The following is a 23,374-nucleotide window of genomic DNA, read 5'->3' as shown; positions in this document are numbered from 1 at the left end:
GATGCACAAACATTTTAATTCTGATGAACTCAAGTTTATATATTTTTCTTTATGTTGCTTTTGGTGTCATATCTTAAAAAAAAAAAAATTCCTAATCCCAGTGAAACCATGGGTAACCAGTCGAATCCATTTCACCTGCCTACACTAATCAAGTCATCTACTAAAATACTCGCATATCCTCCAAGCAGCACAGAGCCTAAACTAGATATTAGCCTGAGTTGTTTTCCAAGAACTTGGAATCAGCTGTGTCTAGTTGGAGCCAAGCTGGTTAAGAATAAACAGGACCACTGACCCTCCAACTAGCAATGCAAGCGTTTCCCTGCTTAGTGACCTCTTGAGAAGCTTCAGATCCTGTTAAGAGTCTGCAAGTTTAAACACTCACATTACGCCTGCGCAATGATTACCACATCTTTTTCCAATCACCTTTCTCCACGCTGCCTGCATGCCCCTAAGCCCCAGGCTGCCCTGCCGCTTTAGTCTTTATCCCATAAATACCCCAGCCTCGTGCCTTTGGGGCAGGAAGCGTTTGAAGTTTTTTCACCGGTATTCCTGCTTGGTTGCCTGGCGAATAACACCCTCTTTTTGCCACAAATCTTGGCATCTAGGCGTTTTGCCTTGTTGTGCGTTGGAGAGAACAAAATAGAATCTGGTTCAGTAATAGAATTTGGTGAACTAGCCAGAAGGTAAGCCCAGACAGGCCTTTGTCGGTGGTTCTTTCGCTCCTTGCCCGTTTTGAGTCTGTAGCTGAGTCCAAGCGTCTGTTTAGGGACCGTCCTTCCGATTTTACCAGCGAGGCGCCACCCACTTTCAAAGTTTAGTTTTGCAGCACAGAAATGGTTTTGGAGTTTGGAAGACGTCCTTTGGGTGAGTAAACTCATTAAAGAAACACACCTGTGCCTAAATTCTCTGGCAATACTGTCCAGACGGTGGATTGGATGCCCATCTTTTTGGACTTTGACAGACAATGTCGAATTTTTTAGCTGCGGAGGTACTCCATATCGGGGTTAAAGGCTCCAGGGCTCCGATTTTTGGTCTTTCTTTGTGTCGATTGTCTTAAGTGTTAAGAACTATTGGGGATTGAGTTTATTGGTGAGCATAGCAAGGACTTTTAGAAAGATTTCCTTGCTAAAACTGTGTAGAAACAAAACCTTTTCAAAATGAGAAATGCTAATTCAATTCCCTCTGGTAGCCCCTAAGCCACATTCTCCAAAATTGGGTGACTTTAAGGTATGAATCCATGGAAAAGAAAATGATAGTATTTTTTTGATAGCACTGCATGGCCACAACATTCTTTAGACTTTAAGCAAAATGGCTTGAAAATGAACCTTTCAATTAAAATACAACTTTGCAACTAGATTTATTTTGTAAACAGGGAAAAAACATGGGAGGAAATACCTTAGGTACAGTTTTTATGCCCCACCCCCCATCTTTGAAGGTTTAGAGAAATAGGAATGGTGTCTCTCAATCTTACCAGGGGTTCACCTGGGCTTTGTTTTTTAGATTCCACATATAAGTGATAACACAGAGTGTTTGTCTTTCTCTGACTTGTTAAACATAATACTCTGTAAGTTCGTCTTTGTTGCTAGCAATGGTAGAATTTCATCTTTTTTATGGCTAAGTAATATTCCATTGTGTATATGTACATCACATAAAACTACTGACGGATATTTAAGTTGCTTCCTTTTTTTGGCTATTGTGATTAGTGCTGCTTTGAACATTGTGGTGCATGTCTCTTTTCAAAGTGATGTTTTTGTTTTTCCAGACACACCCAGGATTGGGAATTACTGGATCAAATGGTTGCTCTGTTTTTAAGGAAGCCCCATGCTGTTTTCTATAGTGGCTGCACTAATTTAATTTCCTACCAACAGTGAACAAAGGTTTGCTTCTCTCAACATGCTTGAAAACACTTATTATTTGTGGACTTTCTGATGTTAGCCATTCTGATAACTGTGACGTGATATCTCACTGTGGTTTGAGTTTGCATTTCTCTGATTAGTGATTTCATGTGATTGTTAGCCATCTCTATATCTTCTTTGGACAAATGTCTATTCAGGTCTTCTGCCCATTTTTTAATCAGGTTTTTTTTTTTGATACCGAGTTGTACCAGCTGTTGGTATATTTTGGATATTAACTTCTTATCAGTCTTATCATTTGCTGATAATGCCTACCATTCACTAGGTTGTCTTTTAATTTTGTTGATGATTTCTTCTGCTGTGAAAAAGCTTCTAAATTTAATTAGGTTTCAGTTTTTCTTTAATTTCATTTCCTTAGGAGCTCTATCTAAAAAATTATCAATAGGATGATTTATATCAAAGAGTGTTCCACCTATGTCCTTTCCTAGGAGTTTTATGCTTTCAGGTAAGTTCCTGCATTTTTTAATGTACAGAGCCTGTAGCTTAGTTAGGCTTGCTCAGGACAACCATTACCACATTTTTTTCTCTCCACCTTATTGAGATAACAGTTGATAGACAGTGTTTTATTCCTGCTCCCATAGCCTTGCCCCGTGCCTTCAGGGAGGTGGATCTGAGACTAGTTCTAGAGAACTTTTTGCCTAGAGGCCTTGTAAATTGTCCCTCTTTGCTGCAAATCTTGGCATATCATGCACTTTGGGCAAAAGGAATCTGTTTAAGTAATGCAAAGTTATGATATTTACACCTTTGTTTATTCTAAGAGTTTAATAGTTTTGCTCTTACATTTAGGCCTTAAATAATTTTTATATATGGTATATAATTGGTCAAAGTTAATTCTTGTACAAGTGAATATCCAGTTGTCCCAGCATAATTTATTGAGCAGTCTATTTTTTCCCCCTTGGATTGTCTTGGCATTCTTGTTGAATCACCTGACCATAAATGTGTGGGTTTATTTCTAGACACAATTTCATTGATCTATGTGTCTGTTCTTACGCCTGTACCACTTTTGTCTTGATTATTATATCTCTATAACAGGCTTTGAAATTGTACATGTTAGCTGTACAACTTCATTCTCCTTTCAAGATTGTTTTTGACTATTTTGGGTTCCTTGAGTTTCCATGGAACTTTAGGATCAGCTTATCAATTTCTGCAAAGAAGCCAGCTGGGATTCTGATGGAACTCGTGTTCAATCTCTGGATCAATTGGGGGAGTATTGATATCTTAACAATATTAAGTGTTCCAATCTTAATTTCTTTTCAGCAGTGTTTTGTAGTTATCTGTACAAATCTTAAACTTTTTTGGTTAAATTTATTCCAAAGTATTGTAACTTTTGATCTGATGGTACATAGGATGGATTGCATAATTTCATCTTCGGATTGTTCATTGTTTAGAAACAATTTTTGGTTTACAAATTTTAGTTTAGTCATTGTTTGGAAACACAATTGACTTCTTTGTAAATCTGCAACCTTTTAAATTTACTTGTTAGCTCTAGTTAGCTTTAATTTTTTTTTTGATACTTAGTTTTTCCATATGAGCATATCATTGGCAAATAGAGATTGTTATACTTATTTTCTAATATGGATGCTTTTACAATTTTTTTTTAATCATTCAGTGACTCGTTTAATCTTGTCCAATTGCTCTGAGTAGACCTCCAAGTACAACATTACATAGAAATAGTGAGAGCAGGCACCTTTGTCTCTTTCCAGATCTTAGGAGAAAAATCTGTCAATGTTTTAAGTGTGATATTTATCAGTTTCTATGAAACACTTTCCCCAGTTGTGGAAGTTCTCTTAGTTTGTTCTCTGTTTAATCATGAAAGTGTGTTGGTTTTTGTCAAGTTTTGTTTTTTTTTCTGCATCTGATGAAATGATCATGTTTTTTCTAAAGTGTGTTATTGATAGGCATTAAATTAATTTCTGGCTATTACACCAACCCTGCAATCTTGGGATAAAGCCCACATGGTCATGATGTATGATCCTTCATGTATTTTGTTGAATTCAGTTTGCTAATATTGGGTTGATAATTTTTGTACCTATATTTATAGAGAATGTTGCATTGTAGTTTGATTTTCTTGTGATATCGCCTGCCTTTACTATTTTGATAGGGCCAGAAATTATATCAATAGTAGGTAAGAGTTATAAGAGTGACCCTCAAGGATTTGAGGGACTAAGCAGCTCCATACACTTGATGTTAGAAGCCTTGATCCACCTGCTTCTCTCCACCTGGTTATCAGTCACTGGCTCACCTGCATGAAGCAAAGGAGAGGCTCCACTGCCCGCAGGGGTACTTATTCCTCTCCGAAGAGGGTCTTCACAAGTGGACCACTGGTATGTACGGAGCATCAATGAGCTCGGTATTCTAAATTATGAAGCACCTTGGACAAACACCTCTAGAGACGTATGTTGCAGAAGTCATCCAGGGAATATTTGTCAGACTTTGTTCGCACAGAAGTCTAGTGCCCAGTACCCCCAAAATCCCATCTCTTACTAGTTGGGTCTGAATGCACCTCCTACATCCTTCTGCCTGATTACAGAACTGATCTGTTAAGGAGTGAAAGGACACTTTTCATGCAGTTGCTATAGGCTGAGGAGGCTGAGAGGCAGTGCTCTTCTGAACACTCAGATGTCACTAGGCACCACATTTCATGGCAAACCAACTGTCAGTACTATAGGCTCATTGGCTCACTTGGGGCAACCATCTGCAACCCAGTCAGTGAAGCAAAGGAACACTATTAAGGACTAGCACTCTTCTTGCCTCCTCTATGAGGGTCCTCATCTCACAGATCTTAGGGAAGATTCCTTGGCTGACATCACTTTTCCATGTCTGGATAAGGTGGCCTCCAAGCCCATGCCCTACGTCTTCCTCTGGAGCTCTGGCTGCCCTGGGAAAGCACTACTTTTCAGCACTCCTGCTGAAGCAAGTCCTGCTCAGGACAGCTCACCCTCTTCCTTGGTCTCAGATTTCTGAGTTCCCTAAATTGGACCACAGTTCTGCCTGGCCACTTAAGAAGATGATATCAGCCTTTTGAGCTGGCTAAGCGTTCATTTCAAAACACAGAGATAAATACTTCCATTTTTGGCCACTCTACTCTGAAACTAGTTTTCTTTTTAGTGTCCTCTTCGAAGCAGCACACTTCCTAGGATTCCTTCAATTTCATCCAAATTTCCCTTTGTCTCTGTGAATCAGGAGTTCCTTCCATGAAAGCTGTGTGGACACTAAGCCATCTTGCGACAGACAGATCAAAGCCCCCCCCCCCCCCCAGTTGCTAGTCACTCCTGGAGAGGACAGAAGCCGCAGCTGAAACTGCATCCCAAGCACATTCTCAAAGATTTCTGCAGACTGCTCTTACTTTAAGATGAAGACCTTGGAGAGGTCAAAGATCAGAATTCCTGCTGTGAATTATTGAGGTTAGAGGGTAGTAATTACAATAACTGAGGTGAATGCCTGTCATCTGGAAGCCAAGCAGACAGCTTTCCGGTGTAGCACATTTAATTAATCATGCTGTGGGACTTCATCTATGGCTTCTCAATTATAGGCAACTACAGACCCTCTCTGTTTTACTGAACTTAGTTAAGGAGTGTAGACCTACACCAATCTTGAAACACTGTCCTTATTCTCACTCAGCTGCACTGAGAAACTTCAACAAGAAAGCACCTTTACAACTACTTCGGTCAAGGTGAACCAAGCTCATTTATTGCTAGTTAGAAGTTAGGGAAAACCTGACATGAAACTGCAACAGGCAATTAACTGCGTGCCTCTTGTCCTTCATTTGGAACAACTCTAGGCATGAATACCTGTGTGGTTGCTCAGCAGATCAAAAGAGTCTTTGGTTCCCATCAAGTGACACAAAGCATTATATGTGGGCACTTAAGCAGGCCTCCATTTAATGAGAGGCCTCTACTTCTCACATTGCTCTGCACACCCAAGTGAGCAGGGGAAGAATTCTGGCTGAGGAATGAATGCCTCCCCCGCCCCCGGCCCCCGCAAAGCCCCACCCCACTCAGCATGGTCACTTTTACTCTAGGCTGCAGCCACTTCCAGCCTTATAGCTTAAAACCTCCCACTGAGACACCCTTCACTTCTGTTCCTTGTGAACCCAAATTCCCTCCACTATTTACCACCCACCACGCAGGCAGTGTTTATAAGACCCAGGTGGCATCCTCCCAGCTGCAGCCAGCTGCTCACATTATATAGTCAGGCCTCTTGTACCCACCTAACACAGGGCCTGGTGCAGAGCAAATGATTACAAATATTTATTGAAATACTCCGCGACAGACATTTTATAAGTATGGCCTGGCTTCTTCCTTTATAAAACAATTTTTATTTTTTATCGAAATATAGTTGATTCACAATGTGTTAATTTCAGGTGTCCAGCAAAGTGACTTAGTTATACATACATCCATTCTTTTTTCAGATTCTTATGTAGATTATTACAGAATATTGAGTACAGTTCCCTGTGCTATACAGTAGGTCCTTGCTAATGATCTATTTTATGTATGGTAGTGTGAATATATTAATCCCAAACTCCCAATTTATCCCTCCCCCTCGCTAGCTTCTTCCTCCTACTGGTGCAATTTCTGTCTGTTTTCTCTCGTACAAAGTCAGGATATGCTCAGATAGGATAAGTTAATTTTCATATTAGCCTAGAAAAACCTACAAAGAAACCCTTGCCCATTGAAAGAGGTAGCTGAAGTTTCCTTTTATGAGAACAACATGTCTGTTTTAAATAGTCCATCAGCTGCTGGGAGGAATGGGTGAAACTCCAAGGAGTGTGTCCAGATAGCAAAAGGCCATAGCCCGGCTCTCAAAGTGCTGGTCCCAGCTGCTACCAACAGGGCATTAGCTTCCCTGAGCTCCTGATACACTTGACCTCTGCAACTGGGTGTAGATGCTGAGGCACAAAGCCATAAGGAAAGAGACATTTCAAGTTCAGAGGGATGTGGAGGAGCAAGGATGAGCAATAAGCAAGGCCAGTGTGTGCCTAGGTGCTGGAGTGAGTGAAAAGATTCCCCCGGAAATACAAGGTAAGGGAGAGGCTCTGAAGAGAGAGCAAACATGGGTGAAACTGTCTGTTGTGGCATGTGAGAGTAACAGCCCTTTCAGAATCTCCCTGATGTAACCTTGGGGGAAAGCTGCATTGCTCAGGCGTGCTTTGGCTGTAGTGAGTTTTGTGGGAAGGCATCCTGAAGAGGTGCTGGCTTCTGAGTCCAGGTTTGCTCAAGGCAGAAAAAAGACTTAAGGCCTGGATGCAGGGAAGAAGTGGGGCAACTGCTATCTAGGTCATGCCTCTCCACAAAGACTGAACTGTGAAACAAGCAATTAAAACTTTGTTTTGGGGGAGTTCCCGTCGTGGCGCAGTGGTTAACGAATCCGACTAGGAACCATGAGGTTGCAGGTTCGATCCCTGCCCTTGCTCAGTGGGTTAACGATCCGGCGTTGCCGTGAGCTGTGGTGTAGGTTGCAGACGCGGCTCGGATCCCGCGTTGCTGTGGCTCTGGCGTAGGCTGGTGGCTACAGCTCCGATTCGACCCCTGGCCTGGGAACCTCCATATGCCGTGGGTGCGGCCCAAGAAATAGCAACAACAACAACAAAAACAAACAAACAAACAAACAAAAATGCCAAGTGATAAAACTTTGTTTTGGAGTTCCTGTCGTGATGCAGCAGAAATGAATCTGACTAGGAACCATGATGTTGTGGGTTCGATCTCTGGCCTTACTTAGTGGGTTAAAGATCTGGCGTTGCTGTGAGCTGTGGTGTAGATAGCAGACGTGGCTTGGATCATGAGTTGCTCTGGCTCTGAGTCGACCTCTAGGCTGGGAACCTCCATATGCCACAGGTGTGGCCCTAAAAAACAAACAAAAAAACAGTTTTTAGAAAAAATTTTTATAGAATGATTTTTATTTTTTCCATTATAGCTGGTTTACAGTGTTATGTCAATTTTCTACTGTACAGCATGGTGACCCAGTTACACATCATGTATACATTCTTTTTTCTCACATTATCATGCTCCATCATAAGTGACTAGACATAGTTCCCAGTGCTACACAGCAGGATCTCATAGCTAATCCATTCCAAAGGCAATAGTTTATATGTATTAATCCTAAACTCCCCATCCACCCCACTCCCTCCTCCTCCCCCGCCCCCTTGGCAACCACAAGTCTATTCTCCAAGTCCATGATTTTCTTTTCTGTGGAAAGGTTCATTTGTGCTGTGTATTAGATTCCAGAAATAAGTGATAGCATAGGGTATTTGTCTTTCTCTTTCTGACTCACTTCAGTCAGTATGAGAGTCTCTAGTTCCATCCATGTTGCTGCAAATGGCATTATTTTGTTCTTTTTGTGGCTGAGTAGTATTTTCCATTGTGTATATATACCACATCTTCCTAATCCAACCATCTGTCGATGGACATTGGGTTTCTTCCATGTCTTTGCTATTGTGAATAGTGCTGCAATGAACATGTTGGGTACATGTGTCTTTTTTAAGGAACGTTTTGTCCAGATATATGTCCAAGAGTGGGATTGCTGGGTCATATGGTAGTTCTACATATAGTTTTCTAAGGTACCTCCAAATTGTTCTCCATAGTGGTTGTACCAACTTACACACCCACCAACAGTGCAGGGAGGGTTCCCTTTTCTCCACACCCTCTCCAGCATTATTTATTTGTGGACTAATATTAATGATGGCCATTCTGACTGGTGTGAGGTGATATCTCATGGTAGTTTTGATTTGCATTTCTCTAATAATCAGTGATGTTGAGCATTTTTTCATGTGCTTGTTGGCCATCTGTATATCATCTTGTTTTCCATAACTATAAACTTTTTGGAGATCCTGTCCTTCTGGCAACCTGAGGATGTCTGTTGAAGTGGAGGAAAGGACAGCAGTCTGTACCGACAGTCAGGGATCCTCTAACCCACCCAAGACAGAAGGCCCACCTCAGGCTGACTCCAAACTACTCAGGAAAATAGTTCATCTTCATTTTCTACATTAGTTGGCAAAGTGAGTACTCTGATGTTCCCACCATTCAGTTCATCAACCTTCAGGGCGTTTGGCACCTCACTGTGGTTGACGGACACCCCCCACCCCAACTTCTCCTTGATATCTCCTTTGAGAGTGAGAGAAGTTTGTCTGGATCCCCCCCCCCCCGATGTAAGTATCATTACCCCTGAGAAAGATTACTTCCACGCAACCACTTCATTTAAACATAAGAAAAAGGGCTATTTCCTTGAGCTCACAATAGTGTTGACATTTTCATGTTTAAAAGATAAAAAACTCAGCTTAATTTAACTTCACATTAAAATAATGAAAAGCCTCCTTAAATACAAACTTATGTAATGGTACATTATGGTGGTCTTAGCTAAGGCAACCTCTGGTGCCATTAATTTATATGTTAAAAGAAGTTAGTCTAGGTCATGGGAAAACAGATCCTAAAAGATTCAGCTGAATTTCTCTCTCATGCTATAGTTGTATATAATGTTATCTAGTTAAAATTGAGACTTGGGCATGCTTGATTCCTTTGCATATTTAAGGCCAATAAATTGAGAGAAAAAACAGAAAGGAATATTAATTGAGTTCCTATGGAGCACCAAGTCTATTTGCCCATTTTCCTTTGCCTCATGTTCTTACTGCAAAGTAAATATTGTTACCCTCATTGAAGATTAGTCAACTGTCAGGATTTTCTTGCATATTTACTTATAATTACCAAGTTCAGTGACAATCTTGATGTTATTTCAGTTGTGAAACCTCAATAATCTTCATGCTTTTGGTTTATTAAGTATAGTTGGTTTACAATATTACTTTGTTTTATTTTTCAGATTCCACATACTGTGATTACATATTTGTCTTTCTCTGTTATTTCACTAAGTGCAATACTCTCTAAGTCCACCTGTGTTGTTGCAAATGGCAGAACTTCATTATTTTCTATGGTTGAGTAATATTCCGTTGTATATATACAGCACAGCTTTTATATATTGATGGACACTTAGGTTGCTTCTATATCTTAGGTATTTATAAATAATGCTTCTATGAACATTGCAGTGTATGTATCATTTCAAATTAATGTGTTTTTATTTTCTTCAGATAATTACTTCAGAGTAGAAATATATGGTAGTTCTATTTTTAACCCTTTGAGGAACCTCTATTCTGTTTCTCATAATGGCTGCACCAATTTATATTTCCACCAACCATGTAGGAGGGTTCTTTTTTCTTCACATGCTCTGCAACATTCATTGCTAGTAGACTGATATTAGCCATTCTGGCAGGTATGAAGTTATATTGTCATTTTGATTTGCATTTCTTTTGCATTTCTCTTAATAGTGATGTTGAGCATCTTTTCCTGTGCCTAACACCCACCTATACATCTTCTTTGGAAAAATGTCCATTTGGGCCTTCTGTCCTTTTTAAAAAAATTTTTATAATTTTTATTTTTTTCCATTATACCTGGTTTACAGTATTCTGTCAATTTTCTACTGAATGGCAAGGTGACCCAGTCACACATACACATTTGCATTCCTTTTCCTCACATTATCATGCTCCATCGTAAGTGACTAGATATAGTTCCCAGTGCTATACAGCAGGATCTCATTGCTTATCCATTCCAAAGGCATTAGTTTGTATCTATTAACCCCTAATTGCCAGTCCATCGCGCTGCTCCCTCTCCCTGGCGACCACGAGTCTGTTCTCCAAGTCCATGATTTTCTTTTCTGTGGAAAGGTTCATTTGTGCCATATATTAGATTCCAGAAATAAGTGATATCATATGGTATTTGTCTTTCTCTTTCTGACTCACTTCACTCAGTATAAGAGTCTCTAGTTCCATCCATGTTGCTGCAAATGGCACTATTTTGGCTGAGTAGTGTATTCCATTGTATATATACATCCACACCATATCTTCTTAATCCAATCATCTGTCAGTGGACATTTAGGTTGTTTTCATGTCTTTGCTATTGTGAATAGTGCTGCAGTGAACATGCAGGTGCATGTGTCTTTTTCAAGAAAAGTTCTGTCCAGATATATGCCCAAGAGTGGGATTACTGGGTCATGTGGTAGTTCTATGTATAGATGTCTAAGGTATCTCCATACTGTTTTCTATAGTGGTTGTACCAATTTACATTTCCACCAACAGTGCAGGAGGGTTCCCTTTTCTCCACACCCCCTCCAGCACTTGTTATTTGTGGACTAATATTAATGATGGCCATTCTGACTGGTGTGAGATGGTACCTCATAGTAGTTTCTATTTGTATTTCTCTAATAATCATTGATGTTGAGCATTTTTTCATGTGCTTATTGGCTATCTGTATATCTTCTTTGGAGAAATGTCTGTTAAGATCCTTTCTTTGCCCATTTTTCAATTGGGTTGTTGGCTTTTTTGTTGTTGAGTTGTATAAGTTGCTTGTATATTTTAGAGATTAGGCCCTTGTCAGTTGCATCATTTGAAACTACTTTCTCCCATTCTGTAAGTTGTCTTTTTGTTTTCATTTTGGTTTCCTTTGCCGTGCAAAAGCTTGTCAATTTGATTAGTTCCCATTGATTTATTTTTGCTTTTATTTCTGTTGTTTTGGGAGACTGACCTGAGAAAATATTCATAAGGTTGCTGTCAGAGAATGTTTTGCCTATGTTCTCTTCCAGGAGTTTGATGGTGTCTTGTTTTATATTTAAGTCTTTAAGCCATTTTGAGTTTATTTTCACGCATGGTGTGAGGGTGTGTTCTAGTTTCATTGATTTGCATGCAGCTGTCCAGGTTTCCCAGCAATTCTTGCTGAAAAGACTGTCTTTTTCCCATTTGATAGTCTTCCTTCTCTGTCGAAGATTAATTGACCGTAGGTGTATGGGTTTATTTCTGGGTTCTCTATCCTGTTCTGTTTGTCCGTATGTTTGTTTTGGTACCAGTACCATACTGTCTTAATGACTGTGGCTTTGTAATATTGCCTGAAAGTCTGGGAGAGTTATGCCTCCTGCTTGGTTTTTGTTCCTTAGGATTGCTTTGTTAATTCTGGGTCTTTTGTGGGTCCATGTACATTTTTGGATTGTTTGTTCGACTTCTGTGAAAAATGTCATGGGTAATTTGATAGGGATTGCATTGGAGATTCCCAGACTAGGGGTCTAATCAGAGTTGTAGCCGCTGGCCTACACCAGAGCCACAGCAACGTGGGATCTGAGCCGCATCTGCAACCTACACCACAGCTCATGGCAACGCCGGATCCTCAACCCACTGAGCGAGGCCAGGGATCGAACCCACAACCTCATAGTTCCTAGTCAGATTTGTTAACCACTGTGCCACAATGGGAACTCCAGAAATGTGACTGATTTTTAAATGTTAATCTCATATCCTGCTACTTTGCTGAATTTGTTGATCAGTTCATGTAGTTTTTGGGTTGAGTTCTTAGGGTTTTCTATATATAATATCATGTCATCTACATAGAGTGACAATTTTACCTCTTCTTTTCCAGTTTGGATACCTTCTATTTCTTTTATTTGTCCAATTGCTGTGGCTAGGACTTCTAGTACTATGTTGAATAACAGTGGTGAGATTGGGCATCCTTGTTCTAGGTGGGAAGGCTTTCAGCTTTTGTCCATTGAGTATTATATTTTCTGTGGGTTTGTTGTAAATGGCATTAATTATGTTAAGGTATGTTCCCTCTATACTCTCTTTGGTAAGAGCTTTTATGCTGAATGGATGTTGGACTTTATCAGATGCTTTTTCTGCATCTATTGAGATGATCATGTGGTTTTTGACTTTTCTTTTGTTAATGTGGTGTATGGCGTTGATTGATTTGCATGTGTTGAACCATCCTTGTGAACCTGGGATGAATCCCACCTGGTCATGATGTATGATCTTTTTTATATGTTGTTGAATTCAGTTAGCTAAAATTTTGTTGAGAATTTTTGCATCTATATTCATCAGAGATATTGGCCTATAGTTTTCTTTTTTTGTGGTATCTTTGTCTGGTTTTGGTATTAGGGTAATGTTGGCATCACAGAATGTCTTCGGGAGTGTTCTTCTTCTTCAACCTTTTGGAAAAGTTTAAGTAGGGTGGGTATAAGTTCCTCTTTGTATGTTTGGTAGAATTTGCCTGTAAAGCCATCTAGTTCTGGACTTTTATTTGTAGGGAGTATTTTTATTACATATTCAATTTCATTTTTAGTAATTGGTCTGTTCCCTTCTATCCATTTTTAATCAGACTTTTTTGATACTGAGTTATATGAGTTATTCATAAATTTTGGATATTAATCACTTGTCTGTTATTTTATCCCATTCAGTAGGTTGATTTTTTTTTTTTTCTTTTTTGGCTACTCCATAGTGTATGGAGTTCCTGGGCCAGGGACCATATTCCTATATGCTGCAGCTATGGCAACATCAGATCCATAACCCACTGTGCTGGGCTGAGGATGGACGCTGTGTCCCAGCACTCAAGATACCACCGATCCTGTTGCACCACAGTGGAATCTCCAGTAAAATGTCTTAATTTTGTGGATTGTTTCCTTTGATGTACAAAAGCTTTTAAGTTTAATTAGGTCTTATATGTTTGTTTTTGCTTTTATTTCTTTAGTTTTAGCAGACAGATACAAAAATATAACTATAATTTACGTCACAGAGTGTTCTGCCTCTGCACTCTTCAAGGAGTTTTATGGTTTCAGTTTGAGTTTATTTTTGTATATGGTATGAGGAAATGTTCTAATTTCATCAGCATGTAGCTCTTCAATTTTCCTAGCAGCACTGATTGAGGAGACTGTCTTTTCTCCATTGTATATTTTTGCCTCCTTTTTCCTAGATTAATTGAACGTAAGTGTGTGGATTTATTTCTGGGCCCTCTGTTCTGTCCCATTTATTTATATGTCTGTCTTTTTTGATGACCGTAGCTTTGTAGTATAATGGGAAGTTAGGGAGTATGATGCCTCCATCTTTGTTCTTCTTCCTTCAAGAATTCTTTGGTAGTTCTGGTATTTTGTGATTACACATAAATTTTAGAATTATTTATTTTTCTTCTGTGGAAAATTTCATGAGTATTTTGATAAGGATTGCATTCAATTTTAGATTGCTTTGGGTAATATGTACATTTTAATAATAATCTTCCAATCCAAGAACTTGGGATATCTTTCCATTTCTTTCTTCATCAGTGTTTTACAGTGTTCAGTGTATAGGTTTTTTACTTCCTTGGTTAAGCTTATTCTTAGGTATTTCATTCTTTGTAATGGGATTGTGTCCAAAATTTCTCACTGATAGTTCATTATTAGTATATAGAAAAGTGACAGATGTCTGTAGATTACTTTTACCCTGAAATTTTGCTAAATGGATTTATTCTAATAGTTTTTTTGGTGGAGACTTTAGAGTTTTCTGTATATAGTATCATGTCATCTATAAATAGTGACAGTTTGACTTCTTCCTTCTCAATTCTGGCTGCTTTTTATTTCTCACCTGATGTTGAGGCTAGAACTTCCAATACTATGTTAAATAGAAGTGGTAAGAGTGGGCATCCTTGTCTTGTTGATGATTTTAGAGAAAAAACTTTAAGCTCTTCACTATGGAGCATGATAGTTGTAGACTTGTCATAAATGGCCTTTGTTATGTTAAGAGATATTCCCTCTATACCCATTTTGAATTTTTATCTTGACAGGATGTTGAATTTTGCCAAATGCTTTTTTTTTTTTTCTTTTTTTTGTCTTTTTAGGGCCAAAGGTGCAGCGTATGAATTGGAGCTAGAGCTGCCAGCCCACACCACAGCTGTAGCACCACCAGATCTGAACTGGGTCTGTGACCTACACCATAGCTCATGGCAATGCCAGATCCTTCACCCACGGAGCAAGGCCAGGGATTGAACCCAAATCCTCATGGATACTAGCCAGGTTTCTTTGCACTTAGCCGCAATGGTAACTCCTCCCCAAATGCTTTTTTTGTGTGTCTGTTGAGAAGATCATGTGACTTATATCCTTTTGTCAATGTGGTCTATAATACTGATTTGCAAATACTGAACTTTTCCCGCATCCCTGGGGTAAATTGCGCTTGATCATGATGTATGATTCTTTTTATTTATTGGATTCAGTTTGCTAATTTGTTAAGGACTTTTGCATCTGTCTTCATTACAGATAGTGGCTTGTCATTTTCTTTTTTTCCTATAGTATCTTTGGTTTGGGTATCAGGAAAATAGTAGTCTTGTGAATTGAATTTGGGAATGTTGTATCATTTACAATTTTTTGAAATAGTTTGCAAATAGTGGGTATTAACTTTTATATGTTTGGTAGTCTTCCCCTGTGAAGCCTTTTGTTTGCTTGCTTGAAGTTTTTCTTTCTTTCTTTTTTTTTTAATAAAAATTCAATTTCACTAGGGATCCATCTGTTCAGATGGTCTATTTCTTCCTGATGAAAGAATCTTGAAAGGTTGACTGGATCTTGACAGGTTGTATGTCTCTAGAAATTTGTGCATTTCTTCTATGTTCTCAATTTGTTGGCATATAACTAATACTAGGCAGGTTTGTTTCCATTAAGCCACAATGGGTATCATTTATTTTTCTATGGTATCAGTTATTTCTCTTTTATTTGTGGTGTCAGTTATTTCTCATTTATTTCTTATTTTATTTGGGTTTTCTCATTTGTTGATGAGCCTGGCTAAATGTTTATTTATCCATTTTATCTTTTCAAAGAACCAGCTCTTGATCTCTTGGTGTCATTGATCTTTTCTACCTTTTTTGGTCTCTGTTTTATTTCTTCTCTGATCTTTATTTCCTTCCTTCTGCTGACTTTGGGCTTGTTTCTTTTTCTAATTCTTTTAGATGGAAGGTTTGATTGAAATGTTTCTTGTTTTCTTGAGGTCGCCTGTATTGCTATAAACTTCTTTCTTTAAAACTGTTTTTGAAGTTCCTATTGTGGCTCAGCAGTAATGAACCTACCCAACTAGTATCCATGAGGATGCAGTTCAATCTCTGGCCTCACCCAGTGGATTAAGGATTCGCCACTGCTATAAGCTGTAGTGTAGGTTGCAGATGTGGCTCGGATCCTCTTTTGCTGTGGCTGTGGCAAAGGCTCGCAGCTGCAGCTCTGATACCACCCCTAGCCTGGCCTGGGAACTTCCATATGCCACAGGTACAGCCCTAAAAAGTGAACAAACAAACAACAAAAAGGCTACGTTTGATGCCTCCCAAAGAGTTTTGGAAAGTTGTGTTTCCATTTTTGTTTGTCTAGAGGTATTTTCTGATTTCCTCTTTGATTTCTTCATGACCCATTTTTTATTGTTGTTGTTGCTATCTTTAGGTAGGATGTTTTCCCATTTTTATTTCTATAAATGATTTCTGCTTTCATACCAGCATGCCTATTCTAATGTACAGTACCTCTCAAACAAAAATAGATTTGCATATTTAAGGCTTACATTTATAAAAAAGAGGATTAGACCAACTTCCTCACTTGCAAGGTTTTTTTTTTTTTTTTTCTTCTTAGGGTCACCTTTTAAAAGTTGAAGTATAGTTGATTTACAATATTGTGTTATTTTCAGGCATACACAGCAATTCAGTTATACATATAAATGCATTTATTCTTTTTCAGAATCATTTCCCTCATAGGTTATTACAAAATACTGAGTAGCGTTCCCTGTACTATATAGTCCATCTTTGTTGGTTATGTATTGTATGTAGAGTAGTGTGTATATGTTAATCACAACTTCCTAATTTATCCCTCCCCATCCCTCTTTTCCCTTTGGCAATCATAAATTTGTTTTCTATGTCTGTGAGTCTCTTTTTGTTTTGGAAATAAGTTAATTTGTATATATACAAATATATTTTTTAAGATTTCACATGTGACATCAGGGTATTTATCTTTGGCTTATATCACTTAGTATGATAATCTCTAGGCCCACCTATATTGCTGCAAATGGCATTACTTCATTGTTTTTTTTTTATTTCTGAGTAATATTCCATTATATATTCCGCCTCCTTTTTATCCATTCATCTATCGATAGACATTTAGGTTGCTTTCATGTTTTGGACTATTGTAAATAGTGCTACAATGAACATTGTGATGCATGTATCTTTTTGAATTATGTTTTTCCTTGGATGTATGGCCAAGATTAGGATTTCTGGATCATATGGTAGTTCTATTTTTTTTTTTTTTGGTCTTTTTTGTTTGTTTGTTTTTTAGGACTGCACCCATGGCATACATAGGTGGTTCCCGAGCTAGGGGTCCAATTCGAATGGTAGCCACCAGCTTACACCAGAGCCATAGCAATGCCAGATATGAGCTGTATCTGCAACCTACACCACAGCTAACAGCAATGCCGGATCCTTAACCCACTGAGGGATGCCAGGGATTGAACCAAATCCTCAGGGATGCTAGTCAGGTTCGCTAACTGCTGAGCCACAATGGGAACTTCTCGTAGTTTTATTTTTAGGGTTTTTTTTTTTTTTTCTGTCTATTTAGGGCCATACCCACAACATATGGAGGTTGCCAGGCTCAGGGTCAAATCAGCACTACAGCTTCCAGCCTACACCACAGCCACAGCAACTTGGGATTCAAGCCATGTCTGTGACGTACACCACAGCTTAGAGCAACACCAAATCCTTAACCCACTGAGCGAGGCCAGGGATTGAACCTGTGTCCTTTTAGTTTTTTTAAGGAACTTTCACATAGTTCTCCATGGTCGCTGCACCAATTTGCATTCTCACCAACAGTGTAGGAGGGTTCCTTTTTCTCCACACTCTCTCCAGCATTTCTCTTTTATAGATTTTTTTGATGATGGCCATTCTGACTGGTGTAAGGTGATAACTCATTATAGTTTTGATTTGCCTTTCTCTAATAATTAGCTATTTTGAGCATCTTTTCATTTGCCTTTGGTCATCTATATGTCTTCTTTGAGAGATGTCTATTGAGATCTTCTAACTATTTTTTGATTGGCTTGGTTTTTTTTTTGATATTGAACAGTATGAGTTGTTTGTATGTTTTGGAAATTAATCCCTTGTTGGTGACTTCATTTGTGAATATTTTCTCCAGTTCTGCACGTTGTATTTTAAATTTGTTAATTGTTTCCTTTGTTGTGTAAAACCTTTTAAGTTTAATTAGTTCTCATATGTTTATTTTTTGCTTTTATTTTCATTAATCTGTGAGGTGAATCTGAGAAGATACTGCTGTGGTCTATGTCAAAGAGAGTTTCGCCTGTGTTTTTCTCTAAGAGTTTTATAGTTTCTGGTCTTATATTTCAGACATTAATTCATTTTGATTTTATTTTTGTGTATGGTGTTACAGTGTTCTAATTTCCTTCTTTTACATGTAGCTGTCCAGTTTTCCCAGAACAACTTTTTAAGAGATTGTCTTTTCTCCATTGTATATTCTTGCTTCCTTTGTTGTAGATTAATTGATCATAGGTGTGTGGGTTTATTTTTGGGCTTTCTATCTTGTTCCATGGACCTATATTTCTGTTTTTTTTTTTTCCACTGCCATACTGTTCTGATGACTGAAGCTTTGTAGTATAGTCTGAAGTCAGGGAGCCTGATTCTTCCAGGTCCATTTTTCTTTCTTAGGATAGTTTTGTCTAATTTGGGATCTTTGTGTTTCTATACAAAATACAGTTTTTAGAGTACAGGTTTTTGCCTCCTTAGATAGGTTTATTCCTAGGTATTTTGTTCTTTTCATTGTGATGGTAAATGGGATTGTTTCCTTAAATTTGCTTTCTGATTTTTGTTTTTGGTATATAGAAATGCACCAGATTTCTGTGTGTTAATTTTGTATCCTCCAACTTTACCAAATTAATTGATGAAGTCTAATGGTTTTCTGATAGCATCTTGGGATTCTTTGCATAGTATCATGTCAGCTGCAGATGGTGACATCTTTACTACTTTTTTTCTAGTTTGGGTTTCTTTTATTTCTTTTTCTTTCCTGATTATCCTGGCTAGGATTTCCAATACTATGTTGAGTAAAAGTGGCGAGAATGGGCATCCCTTGTCTTGTTTCTCATCTAGGAAATGCCTTCAGTTTTTTACAATTGAATATCATTTTAGCTGTGGGTTTGTCATAGATGGCCTTTATTAAGCTGAGGTATGTTCTCTCCAAGCTTACAATCTGGAGATTTTTTTTAAAAATCTTAAATGGATGTTCAATTTTATCAGAATCTTTTTCTACATCTATTGAGATAATCATGTATTTTTTTATTCTTCAGTTTGTTAATGTGGTGTATCACACTGATTGATTTGTGGCTATTGAAAATCCTTGTGTCACAGGGATAAATCCCACTTGATCATGGTGTATGGTCCTTTTAATTATTGCTGGATTCTGTTTGCTAGTATTTTATTGAGGATTTTTGCTTCTATGTTCATCATTGATATCGGCCTATAATTTTCTTTTTTATCGTATTTATGACTGGTTTGTGTATCAGGGTAAGGGTGCTTTCTCAGAGTTAGTTTGGAAATGTTCCTTCTGCAAATTTTTGAAATAGTTTAGGAAGGGTAGATGTTAACACTTCTCTAAATGTTTGATAGAATTTGCCAGTGAACCATCTGGTGCTTGACTTCTGTTTGTTGGGAGTTTTTTTGTTTGTTTTATGGCCTCATCTGTGGTATATGGAAGTTGCTGGGCCAGGGATTGAATCCAGCCTATGCCTGCTGGATCCTCTAACCTACTGTGCCAGGCCAGGGATTGAACCCATGCCTCCACAATGACCTGAATCACTGCATTCTGATTTGTAACTCACTGCTCTATAACAAGAACTTCCACTGGGAGATTTTGTTGTTGTTGTTTAGTTTTGTTTTTGTATTTTTACTGCTGCACCACAGCATACAGAAGTTACTGGGCTAGGGGTCAAATCAGAGTCACAGCCACAGCAATGCCAGATCTGAGCCACAGCTGTGATCCACCCCACAGCTTGCAGCAATGCTGGATCCTTTAACCCACTGAGAAGGCCAGGGATTGAACCCGCATCCTCATGGATACTAGTTGGGTTCTTAACCTGATAAGCAACAACAGGAACTCCCCTGTTGGGAGTTTTTTAATCAAAAATTCAATTTCAGTACATGTCATTGTTCTGTTCATATTTTCTATTTCTTCCTGGTTCAGTTTTATGAAATTGTACTTTTCTATTAATTTGTCCATTTCTTCTGGTTATCCATTTTAGAGGCATTTAGTTTCTCATAATAATGTCTTATGGTCCTTTCTATTTCTGTGGTGTTTGTTGTGACTTCTTCATTTCTGATTTTATTGATTTGAATCCTCCCTCTTTTGGCAAATGTGGCTAAATGTTTATCAATTTTATTTATCCATTCAAGAACCAGATTTTGGTTTTTTTTATCTTTTATATTGTTTTAATCTCCTATTTCATTTATTTCTGCTCTGATTCATTCTTTCTTTCTTTTTTCTTTCTTTTTCTTTCGCCCTTTTTAGGGCTGCACCTGTGGCATGTGGAGGTTCCCAGGCTAGGGGTCCAATAGGAGCTGTAGCTGCTGGCCTACACTACAGCCACAGCAATGCCAGATCCCAGCTGTGCCTGTGACCTATACCACAGCTCATGGCAATGCTGGATCCTTAACCCACTGAGCGAGGCCAAGGATTGAACCTGCGTCCTCATGGATACTAGTCAGATTTTTTTTCCACTAAGCCACAATGGGAACTTCTGCTCTGATTTATTCTTATTTCTTTTTTCTTTATGATTTCTTTCTTTCTAGTAACTTTGGGGTTTATTCTTCTTTCTTGCATTTCTATAGGTGTAAGATTAGGTAATTTATTTGAGATTTTTGTTTTTTCTTGAGGTAAACTTGTATCTCTGTAAGCTTTCCTCTTAGAACTTCTTTTGCTGTTTCCCAAAGACTTTGGATTATCATGTTTTCACTTTCATTTGTCTCTAGATATTGTTTGATTTCCTCAGCCATCCACTGGTTGTTTAGTAGCATATTGTTTTGTCTCCATGAACTTGTATGCTTTGCCATTTTTTTTTTCATGTAGTTGATTTCGAATCTCATAGTGTTGTGGTTTGATATGCTTTCAGTTTTCTTCCTTCCCTTCCCTTCTCCCCTTCCTTCCTATTTTCTTTCTTCCTTTCCTTCTTATGTTTGTTTGTTTGTTTGCTTTTTAGGGCACCAATAGCATGTGGAAGTTCCCAGGCTAGGGGGCAAATCAGAGCTGTAGCCATCAGCCTATGCCACAGCCATGGCAATGCCAGATTCAAGCTTCAGCCTGTATCACAGATTGTGGCAATACCAGGTCCTTAACGCACTGAGCAAGGCCAGGGATAGAACCCCTATCCTCGTGGATACTAGTTGGGTTCTTAACCTGCTAAGCCACAATGGGAACTCTGTGATTTCAGTTTTCTTAACTTTATCTAGTCTTTGTGGCCCAGCATGTGATCTATCCTGGGGAATGTTCCAAGTACACTTGAGAAGAATATGTATTCTGCTGCTTTCAGATGGAATGTCCTATCAATATCATTTAAGTCCATTGGTTTAATGTGTCATTCAAGGTCTGTATTTCCTTATTGATTTTCTCTTTAGATAATCTGTCCATTAATGTAGGTGGTATGTTAAAGTCCTCTACTATTACTGTATTATGTCAATTTCTCCTTTTATGTTTGTTTACATTTGCCTTATATATTGAGGTGCTCCTGTGTTGGGTGCATATATATTAATAGTTATATCTTCTTGGATTGATCTTTTGATCATTATGTAGTGTCCTGCTGTGTCTATTTTACCAGTTTTTATTTTAAAATCTATTTTGTGTGATATGAGTCTTGGTACTCCAGTTTTCTTTTTCCATTTGGATAGAATATTTTTTTTCCATCCCCTCAATTTCAGTCTGTATGTGTTTCTAGATCTGAAGTGGGTTTCATATAAACTATGGGTTTTGTTTTTGTATCCATTCAGCTAGTCCTTGTTTTTTGGTTGGAGCATTAAATCAATTTATATTTAAGGTAATTATGGATATGTATGTTATTATTGCCATTTGATTAATTGTTTTGGATTTGTTTTAGTATGTCTTTTTTTCCTCCCCTTCTTTTGTTTTCTTTTCATTTGGTGGGTATCTTCAGTGTTATGTTTAGATTCCTTTTTCTTTTGTATGTGTATTTACAAAATTTGTGTTTACAGTTACCATGAAGTTTTGATATCATAGTCTCTGTATATACGTGATTGTTTTAAGTCACTGATCTCTTTATTTCAAGTGAATTTCAAATAGCCTGCATTTTTACTCTCCTGCTGTCATGATTAGTGGTTTTGATATTACATTTTTTTGTGTGGATGATTTCCTGTCTTTACTGTATATTTGCCTTTACTGGTGAACTTTCCAATTTTGTGACCTTATTGTTACCAGTCGTGACCCTCTTTTATCAACTTAGAGAAGTTGCTTTAGCATTTATTATAAAGCTTGTTTGGTAGTGTTGAATTATTTTAAATTTTGCTTGTCTGTAAAGGTTTTGATTTCTCTGTCAAATCTGAATAAGAGCCTTCCTGAGTATTCCTGATTGTAGATTTTTTCCCTTTCATTACTTTAAATATATGGTGCCAATCCCTTCTGGCCTGATGAGTTGCTGAGAAAAATCAGCTGATAACCTCATTGGGTATTCCCTTGTATGTTATTTGTTCCTTTTCCCTTGTTGCTTTTAGTAGTTTCTCTGTCTTTAATTATTGTGATTTGGATTACCATGTGCCTTGATGTGTTCCTCCTTTTGCTATATGAGACTGTGCTTCTTGAACTTGGGTAACTGTTTCCTTCCCCATGTTAAGAAAGTTTTCAACTATTATTTCTTCAGATATTTTTCTCAGGCCCTTTCTCTCTCTCTTCTCCTTCTGGGACCCCTTTAAAGTAAATGCTGGTGTGACTGACCTTGTCCCAGAGGTTTCTTAGACTATCCTCATTTTGTCTCATTCTTTTTTCTTCTGTTCCATAGCAATGATTTCCTCCACCCAGTCTTAGAGCTCATTGATTTATTCTCCATTTATCCTGCTATTGATTCCTTCTAGTGATTTTTTTATTTTTCAATTGTTAAATTTCAGTTACTATAATCTTCAACTCTGGTTCTTTTGTATTTTCTAATTCTCGCTAAAAATTTCTCATAACTTTTCACTCTGTGGATCCATTCTTTTACTGAGTTCTTAGATGATCTTTATAATCATTACTTGGAGTTCATTCTCAAGTAGAGTTCCCATCTCCACTTCACTTAGTTGTTCTTCTGAAGTTTTATCTTATTCCTTAATTTGGAACATATACCTTTGCCATCTCATTTTGCTTAATTTTCTATTTGTATTTTTATGTTTGTAAAATACAGTTATACTTATTGACCTTAGTTACATTTCTTGACCTTGGAGAAATGGCCCTCTGTAGAGGATGTCCTATGTGTCCCAGCAGTACACTCCCCTCTCATCACCCAAAGGCCAGGGAATAGCTGGTCCCAGTGTAGGTTCTGATAGGTATTTGTGAAGTCAGTTCTGCAGGCTGCAGGATTATATTTTCATGCTTCTGGTGTCTACCCCATGGTGGGGGACACTGGTTTAGAGGCTTGTGCAGGCTTC

General features: G+C 38.1%; 1 long non-coding RNA gene across 7 annotated transcripts in view; it reads left to right on the top strand.

Annotated features, from left to right (window-relative positions):
• The first annotated feature begins 517 nt into the window (after positions 1-517).
• The window catches only part of LOC106509504 (uncharacterized), a 45,631-nt gene continuing 22,774 nt past the window's right edge, over positions 518-23,374 (top strand). Inside the window, exons 1-4 of one of the 7 annotated variants that reach the window (XR_014838406.1) lie at positions 518-683; positions 1,763-1,877; positions 2,272-2,358; positions 4,015-4,237. This is a non-coding gene — a long non-coding RNA (uncharacterized LOC106509504). Of the gene's footprint in view, positions 684-766; positions 865-1,762; positions 1,878-2,271; positions 2,359-4,014; positions 4,238-14,575; positions 14,775-23,374 lie in introns of those variants that run through there. The other 6 variants (XR_014838403.1, XR_014838404.1, XR_014838402.1 and 3 more) reach the window with 6 other exon arrangements.

This window comes from Sus scrofa, chromosome 2, assembly GCF_054392235.1.
Source record: "Sus scrofa isolate SSC_HxYL_T2T_F1_AM1 chromosome 2, Sscrofa_HxYL_maternal_Yorkshire_Landrace_v2.0, whole genome shotgun sequence".
Classification (NCBI taxonomy): domain Eukaryota; kingdom Metazoa; phylum Chordata; class Mammalia; order Artiodactyla; family Suidae; genus Sus; species Sus scrofa.
Note: the sequence above shows the minus strand (reverse complement) of the source record. Positions and strands in the feature narration are given on the sequence as shown.